The following is an 8772-nucleotide window of genomic DNA, read 5'->3' as shown; positions in this document are numbered from 1 at the left end:
TCAGTAGGAACTGTTACACGCGTGACACGATTCCAGACAAGCAGTTGAAGATGGATGGATGGATGGATACTAAATGCATGATTATTAAAAAAATACTTCAAACTAGCGATTGAAAACAAAGTGTTTATGAAAAGGTTTACTACAGTAATAAAATAAAACATGTACGCTAGGGCATTAACGAAAAAGTCGACAAGTCGACTCAGTCGACTTCATTACACAAGTCGACTCCCACCAGAGAAAGTTGAAAGTCGAAGTTGAGTTGTGAAGTTGAGTTCTATTGTGAAAATAGCAGATCTACATGCTCACAACGCCTCGCAGCGCGAGGCGTTGTGAGCATGTAGATCGGCTATTTTCACTATTTCTGCCTCCATGTATTTGACAATTTGGACAATGTTTAATTTGTCATTTTAGAGGTATTAAAAAGTCCTTAAATTGGCACTTTAGAAATGTGAAGATACCCTCTATACTTTACGTTGGTTTGTTTACAGTTGAGTGAGAAAACAATGTTTCACATTAAGTTAATCATCTGGGGACCCCCCAAAATAATTGGAGGGTCGTGTGCGATGTGATGACGTCATCAAACGATAAAGTCGACTTCAACTCAACTTTTTACTGAGTCGAGTCGACTTGCAAAAATCACAAGTCATTAATGCCTTAATGTACGCCCAAAACCTCATTGACATTGAGATTATAATGCTTTGCTAACAGTACAAGGTGAACTATGGCGGCATCTGCTGGGCCATTAATAGGAACAACAGACCTGAGTTCTGTCTGTTTCACTAAGAATAGTGTTCACATGGTTAAAGAGGAACATTTAGTATGCTATGTCTCGTCTTTAAGCAGAAATTGGACCAGTGTTGCTTATTTGGGCTTCCATCCTAAATGTTGTCTAAAGCAATGTTTCACAAGGACAAGGACCCCCAAATGAATATTATTTGGCCGCAACCCGCCATCCGAAAATATATGTTGTGCCATGTTCTTACTCTTTGGATAAATTAGTACTTTTTCCACTGCCAGTTTCTATGCTTCATATCCATATGAGTAAGATTCCCAGTGTGTTTAGTTCATTTTTGGAACACAGTTCTCATAAATGACACGTTCTAAGATTTCTCATGGGGAATTTCTATGGGGAGAATAATGGCCTGACCCAGGGGGATTAGCGCCCTCTAGCGGCAGGGATGTCAGACTTCGGTGCTCTCTGCCAGTGGTTCTCAACCAGTGACACCTTACACTCCTTATAAAAACGTTTTTAAAAATATGTATCCATCTATGAAATTATCTAGAATATTTACAGAATTATGTAGATTTTAAGATTTTGTTTTCACGATTTTTTTCTGGAAGTCTTTCGAAATAAAGACCATAGGACGTTTTACTCGTGACCCATAAAAATTGCCCCCCTCTTTGAGAAACACTGCTTCGATGGGGCTCATTTGTGTAGACCCCTCCGCTTGTTCTTCCTCAAACAAATTCTGACACTTTTAAGAAAAGCTGTGGTGAGCAACCCCATCACGCAGGACCGCACTGCACATCAAGCGCACGATGCTAAACAGCTAGCTTCCCTCCAGTGACTCATTGCGTCAACAGTGAGTCAATAAACGCTATGCCCTCAAAGGAAAGACCTAAAATGGAGCCCCCACCGCGTTTTTCTTTAACCGTGCCTCGTCCTCATTATCTGGGTGTTTAGTGTCCAACGCAAACATTCAAAACAGCATGGCTGTGCCAGCCTGCGGAGGCAATTAAGCTGCTCCCGACGGTTAGCTGAACGCCGAGGTCAAATTCGGGACAACAGAGAGCGGATATGCAGGCGGGAGAGAGGGCCAACGTGGACATTAAGCCCAGAGTGTCAGGGGTGAAAAAGAGAATATGTTTGTACGAGAACAAACCTTTACACCTCGCTTAACCGAGGCAATTAACATGCGGTTGTTGGGTTGGCACCAAGATAGATGGATAGATAGATTCTGTAAACATATCGTCGTTGTCGGGTGAAAACCTTGTATGTCCAAAACCGTTAGTTTTGTATCTATCATCTATCTATAAATGCGAGAAGTCTCTGCGTGTGTGTCTGTCTGTCTGTAATCCGCGTATCTCGAGAACCGTTCATCCCACCGGCTTCAGATTCGGCACGCGCGTTCCCCGCCGCGGCGCGGAGTGCAGTGCCGGGCCTCGACCCGACGCGTGGTTTTCCGAAACCGGCCCGAAACGTTCGGAATATCCTTATGCGGAGCTGATTGTTGACATCAGGCTGTTCCGGAGGAAATCGGCGCAAGCGCTGACTCATTGTGACATCACTTCATAAAAGGCTCTGACATCACGTACGCCACATGAGTCAACAAAAAATCTCTGTGAGTGTGTATGTATGTATGTAATCCGCGTATCTCGAGAATCCATCAAATGGATTGCAGACAGACAGATACAGATATCTCCATATATGGACATAAATGGACAGAGGCAAACAGATGGTCAAAGATCTCCATATATGGGCATAAAATGGACGCAGACAGACAGATACAGATATCTCCATATATGGGCATAAATGGACACAGGCAAACAGATGTTCAAAACGGGTCCTATGACAACAGGTATAATGAGGTTTGCATTAAAGGGAGAACCGGCACTGTGTCTGCAACACAGTTGGAGGCACAGACAGATACTCCATATATGGGCATAAAATGGACGCAGATAGACAGATGCAGTGATCTCCATATATGGACATAAAATGGACGCCGACAGACAGACAGACAGATACAGATATCTCCATATATGGGCATAAATGGACACAGGCAGACAGATGGTCAAAACGGGTCCTATGAAAACAGGTATAATGGGGTTTGCATTAAAGGGCGGGGCATTCATTCCCTATTTACATTGTTCCGAGTTGGCCAGGTCGCCGACTAGACGCTGGGCCGCCCCAGCTTCTAGTTTTAAAAATGATTTAAACTAGTGAAAACAGACAATCTACAAGCACACAACGCCTCGCACTGCGAGGCGTTGTGTGCTTGTAGATCTGCTGTTTTCACTACTTTTGTGCGACGGCCTTGTATGATGAAGCAGGGCTTTACTTTGCGAAAGAACGTACACATTTGAAACTTGGAGATACGAGGTTTCCACCCGACAACGACGATATACTCTCCTACACTGTCTCTCTCAGCTGTCCTACTGTCTGTCTCTCCTACACTGTCTCTCTCTCAACTGTCGTACTGTCTGCCCCACAGCTCTCCTACAAATCTACAGTAAATGAAGAAGAAAAAAGTATTGTTATTATTTTATTTTATGTTCATATTAGGAACATTTTCGTCCTCATACTTGGACTCGGCAGACTTTATACGACTTTAAAATAACAAACCTAATTTTCCTAACAACTAGCAAGGGGATTCATGCAGCTACCATCTCCAGTCTGACTTGTTTTTTACAAAAAGAGAAAGACTTTTTTGTTTTTTAATCGCCTCAGGGGGGAAAACAAAACAGGTTGAGACTGCATGTTGTTGCTTTCACCAACTCTCCAGTGTTGTTTTGCATACTTCTCAGTTGGCTGTCTGCTGCCGGCTGAATGCAATACAATCCTCAAAGTTAATTCATCCATTTGCAACTGCGAGAGAGAACAAATGTAACCAATGGACTCGCAAATGTCCATGGAAAGTGTGAGTCTGCTGGGCCCTCCATTTGGACGGCAACTATTGATTATTTTCTTAGTGTTTATTCTAGTGATTGCTGTTTTTATTAATTCAGGACTGTGTGTTTTGTTTCGTTTTTTTTTTTTTGATAATTCAACGAATCAACGCTGTCTAAATCGATTAGTGTGATTGACCTAAGCTTTTAGATTGGCTATTTTAGTTTAGATTAGATTGATTGATTCGATTTACCTTTGCACCCCTATGCTCTCCATCTGTCTGCTCCCTGTGTTCAATTAAGTACACCTTAAACCAGGTGTCTTTGACCCAATAGCTGAGAGAGGGGGATGAAGCAGGGACCCCCAATATTTGTATAAAATTGTGTTGCAATTTAAACCTTTTCGAATATTCCATAGATAACTTCAGACTTGTTTGACAGCACCATCGTCAGACCAAGCTCGGGATTGTAGCTATATTGTAGCCTATGCTAACGGCAAGATAATACGAACCAACCAAGAGCCCACATGATGTGTCCATGGGTTTTGGCTTGTCTCCAGAGGCGGCCGCCAGGGGGTGCTAGCGGGGCGATTGCACAGGGCGCCACTTTGCGGGGGCGCATGAAGAAGAAAAAGAAAAAAAAAAGTAGGGTGACGGCCCTGCAAACACTCCTTGTCTGTTTAGACCAGACCGAATACAACAACACCACCTGGTGGTAGCTTTTATATATACTCTATGGGTGGTAGTGATAGAGGCTGGCCACTCCGCCCCCCCCTCCCCTCCATGTGATGTCATATCCACGCGCCAGTATTGAAATTGAAAACAACAAAGCATGGAGTTCTCCGTCTTCACTACTATGGATATGACTAGATATTATAATATAGATGCTTGCCCTGAAACATCACATGGAGAGGATCACGTTGTTCCTGACTTAACACAGACCTCAGGCTATCAGCCAGGATATAGGAACTCTTGTCTCACTGTGCGTGACTGTGAAAGAATCATTTCTCCTGATCAGCCCAAGGTAAGACAGTCAGATCATGCTTTTATAAACCCTATTATATTAAGCCCAAAATGGTTCTGCCGCCGTGTAGAACCGAACCGCTTTTAACTTGAAAAAATGCATAATTTGCCCGCAAATATCCGATTTTTCCGCTTCGCGCGGCCATAGGGCGGCGCTATACTACCTTGCACAGGGCGCAATATACATACAAACCGCCACTGCTTGTCTCCTAGCAACAAGAGAGCATTCACATTAAACCGACCGTGCGCAGCAAAAAGACATTGGATGTGTGTACCTGTTGTTGATTATAATGTGGAGTGGAGTCAGTATACTGCTGGATGGGGCTGAGACATGGACCCTCACAGCACAAAAGGAAAGAGTCCTGCATGGAGTCTAGACAAGGATGCTACGAATGGCACTAGTTATCAGTTGGACGGACCACATCAGAACTGCGGTCCTCCACATGAGGACCTATACCACGGGTCACTGACGAGGTCAGAGAGAGATGGATGAGGCTGGCAGGGCACTGCGACAGGCACCCGGAACTGGTGGCAGGCAAACTGACCCTGTGGGAGCCAATAACCCAAGGCAACAGCTAGGAAAGGAAAGAGGTGCACCACCTACGTAGATATAACCTGACTGCACCAGATGGTGGCAGCAGTGCGTATGCCTGCATAACGCTCTGCCTTACATCTGGGATTGCTCGGGGAGACCCGATGTAAGGGGCGGGCCATTTTTTCAAATTCTTTAGCAGGTGATTGGATGGGGCCGTCTCTATCACAGTCTGGGAGTGCCAACTCCAACCACTCATATTGGCCTGTCTGCATGACGTTACACCCAGAATCCGGCTCCTGGGTTTCCACGTGGTCTGCAATCAGACTCTATTGGCTCAGAGCCGCTCAGAGCCCGCCCGTAGCTGCCGCTGATTGGTCCGGCCCGGGACTTTACGAGTGTTTAATATCAACTCTCCCCGAGGAATCTCAGATGGTAAAGGCAGAGCGTTATGCAGGCATACACACTGCTGCCACCATCTGGCGCAGTCAGGTTAACGTAGATACAATCTGGGAACCCATTGGTAATAAAAGGAAAAACAGCGCCCTCTGCTGTTGATTCCCTTTGAATTTGCCTCTGAGGGCACCGCCCCAATAGAATGTGGATGACTAGGAGGTTGGCCCGTTTGGTCCGCCCACAGCGACCTCCACTTCCGGTCCACGTATCTTTGATTACATTACTATAACGTTCCTAACTCTACGCGTTTTAACTGGAGCTGCTGACGGATTCAGATGCGGAGCTCTGGCATCTGTCTTGAGAGATTAATGTAGATATGCACAGCGCCGCGACATCGGAGCTGACGACACTGCAGAGATCAAGACCCTGATGCTAGACAGGAGGGTGTGGAGGTGCCCAGGGACGTGCTGGCCATTGGGAAAAGCGGGACAAAGTGATGACTCATCACTTTTCACAGTTTTTGGGGGCCAATATTTTGCTTCCGGCAGAGCAGGCTTCTCATTCTGTGGACCCTAATGACCAAACTAATAGATAAAACAGAAATAAAAAGTGTGGCAGAACATCACAGGTTCATCCCTAAATTCCTTGAGCTTTTGGGCATGTGGATCCCCGACTACTACTGTCTCCACTTATAATATAAGCCACGGGTCTTCAACAGGGGGTCCAGGACCCATAGGGGGTCCTCAGAGTTATTACAGGGGGTCCTCCAAAGCTTTGTGTGATAGAAACTTTTTTTCCCCTGAGAACTTAACCCATAATAGCAGATCTTCAAGCTCACAACGCCTTACGATGTGAGGCATTGTGAGCTTGTAGATCGGCTATTTTAGGCAAAGGGGTTTAGTAGTGTGGAGGGGAAAAAGAGTACAGAGTGAAAGGTCAAGTTTATTAAGTATTGACGGTTCAAGTGGTTAAATATCTGAAAACACAAATTGACATGAATCCAAAATAAAATGATTGTGCTGTCAAACAATGAAACTATATGGAATCTATGAACAGGTTGTGGGGGTCCCTGCTTCATCTCTCTCTCAACTAAGGGGTCCTTGGCCTGAAAACGTTGAAGACCCCTGAGTATAAGCCACTCGGTTGGTCAGTCAGTCCAACATCGTCCAAGTGTAAACGAGAGCCGGTCGGATTTTATCACAAATTATGCTTGTTCAATATACATTTCTCTAATTGACAATTCTGCCTCTCCCTGGTGCGGTTAGCCCACCTGTCTTATAGTTTTTCAAGCGATTTAAAACAAGCGTTAATGATCGTAATTTGCAGCCCACTATTTCCCCCCTGGTCCGGTGGTGTGCACGTGTGTGCACGTGTCGAATGTGGATCGTTTCAAAGGGCCGCAGTCCATGACGGTAGGATCGGTTACAGATAATAGCCCACATCTACTGTACTTAAAAACTAAACATAACAAAACATCTCTGAAGACAATGCCAAGAACACTTCAGAGACACGCCAAGTCCCCTCTCTCTCTCTCTTTCTCTCTCTCTCTCTCTCTCTCAGAAGGTCCTGAGGTGTTTTATTTGGGAAAGGAGCCAACTGGAAGAGACATTTCTTTCAGCCTTATTTTCTTTTCCTCACTGACCTCGAATATTCCTTTTCAGCACGCACTCATTATGCTGCGATCACACTAGCGGCCACAAAAAGCTACCAAACCATCCCAGCTCACAGTATAGCGTACACTGCTGCTGAGCTGGAGTGTGGAACTTTTTTATTTTTATTTTGTCATTGTGTAAATGAAAAGGGTTAAATAGCCGAGGGAACAAGAATTAGTTTTTTCTTCCATGAACGGAATTGAGCACAAATCTTTGTGTGAATATACTTTTTTTTTTTTTACATTAACCACTCGAACCCTAGCATCCCTATTCCCCAAAAATAGCAGATCTCAACAAGTTCAACAAGCACACAACGCCTCACGCAAGCGGTGTGAGCTTGTAGACCGGCTAATTTCGTTTGGAGTACAGGGGAAAAAAAGCAGACATACGGGGTGAAAGTATTGAGGGTTTAAGTGGTTAAATGTCTTAAGATACACATTTACATGAACCCTATACACAGACTGATGGCAGTGCTGTCAAAGTAGCTATGAAATCTATGAAAAAGTCGAATCTGCAGCACAATGTTATACAATATGTAGTGGGGGTCCCTGCTTCATCTCTCTCTCTCTCAGCTAAGTGGTCCTTGGCCGGAAAAACATTGAAGACCCCTGGACTATAAAATGAAGAAACCTCTGTCTGTCTGTCTGTCTGTCTGTCTGTCTGTCTGTCTGTCTGTCTGTCTGTCTGTCTGTCCTTCCTTCCTTCTGTCCTCATCCATTTATCTCAGTGGGTTAACCCAGTGGTTCTCAACCTTTTCTCGCCGTGACCCCCAAAACAATCATATTTGAACTCGGGACCCCCCACCGTGACGAGCACTTGGAATTGTAGGAGTTGGCCTTACATTTAGTTTGACCCCATCTATTCCATTGTGAAAATAGCCGATGTACGTGCTCACAACGCCTCGCAGCGCGAGGCGTTGTGAGCACGTAGATCTGCTATTTTCACAATTTCTCCCTCTAATATTTGACAATTTGACCAATGTTTGACCAGAGGTACTAAAAAGGTCTTTAAAGTCCTTAAATTGTCACTTTAGAAATGTGCAGATACCCTCTATACACTTAAACTGTACGTTGGTCTGTTTACTTTTGAGTGAGAGAACAATGTTAGCATTTAGCTAAACTTCTGAGGACCCCCCAAAATAATTTGGGAACCCCTATGGGGGTCCCGACCCACAGGTTGAGAACCACTGGGTTAACCTATCGATCATAAACTTGCACATACATGGCCATTGACCAATGACCATTGGTGTATGAACGGTGAGCTTTCCGGTTACAGTTCAAACCAACCCATTGAGCTAAACTAAACGCGTTGCCATTCATAATTCTACAGGTTGGAATCCATTTCGCATTCTCTCTCTCTCTCTCTCTCTCTCTCTCTCTCTCTCTCTCTCTCTCTCTCTCTCTCTCTCTCTCTCTCTCTCTCTCTTCATTTTAATGTGCTTTGGCGTGAACGTCCAAGCACCAATGTTGCCAAAGCTCTAACATGAATAATTACATTCTTCACAGGGCCGGGCATGCAGCCAGCAGGCCGAGGTACGCCGTCCCTTTAAGAAGGTAGTAAAGAT

This window comes from Nannobrachium achirus, assembly GCF_963921795.1.
Source record: "Nannobrachium achirus genome assembly, chromosome: 22".
NCBI lineage: Eukaryota > Metazoa > Chordata > Actinopteri > Myctophiformes > Myctophidae > Nannobrachium > Nannobrachium achirus.
The sequence above is the reverse complement of the archived record's forward strand: the minus strand, read 5'-3'. Positions refer to the sequence as shown.